Source organism: Dendrobium catenatum, unplaced genomic scaffold (assembly GCF_001605985.2).
Source record: "Dendrobium catenatum unplaced genomic scaffold, ASM160598v2 original_scaffold_104726, whole genome shotgun sequence".
Classification (NCBI taxonomy): domain Eukaryota; kingdom Viridiplantae; phylum Streptophyta; class Magnoliopsida; order Asparagales; family Orchidaceae; genus Dendrobium; species Dendrobium catenatum.
The window spans coordinates 1-504 of NW_021423163.1; the positions used below are offsets into that span (position 1 = coordinate 1).

At 38.9% G+C, this 504-nt stretch overlaps 1 long non-coding RNA gene across 1 annotated transcript; it reads right to left on the minus strand.

Annotated features, from left to right (window-relative positions):
- On the minus strand, window positions 1-488 carry LOC114578647. Its single transcript, XR_003699638.1, has 3 exons — window positions 355-488; window positions 118-234; window positions 1-18 (listed from the first exon to the last, which is right to left on the minus strand). It is a non-coding gene; the product is annotated as an uncharacterized LOC114578647 (long non-coding RNA).
- Between the last annotated feature and the right edge of the window lie 16 nt (window positions 489-504).

Below are 504 nucleotides of genomic sequence, written 5' to 3' on the forward strand. Positions count from 1 at the left end.
TCACCCACGATCTCATGCCTGGATAATGGATTCCGATCGACATATAAATTACAGAATAAAAATTTAGTTTTTCTTACTTTTCTCTTCAAGAACAGAGTAAAGCATGCATAAACATACCCTGGAACAAGAGGATACGTAATGGGGAAGTCGATGTCGCTTTTGGTCAGATGGAGATCACTGTGGCAAATTCCGCAGTAGAGTATTTTAATTCTCACATCAGATTCTTCGGTGGCTCTGAATGAGGAGATTTGTTGATCAAAAATGAATATTTTATCCGAATTACAAGATGTTTATGATATGGGGAAGTCATAAATAAATATTTTCTTGAAAAAAAAAATGTGATATTTCTCTTACCTTCTGGTGAAGTTGAAGGGAGAAAGGATGCCGGAGGTGTCTCGGGCTGCCCAGCCGAATGCTTTCTGATGACTCGTCTTCTTCTCTGCAGCCATTGCTAGCTTGTCGATCGCTTGATTCTGAAACAGAAATTATTAAGGAAGGTTGCTG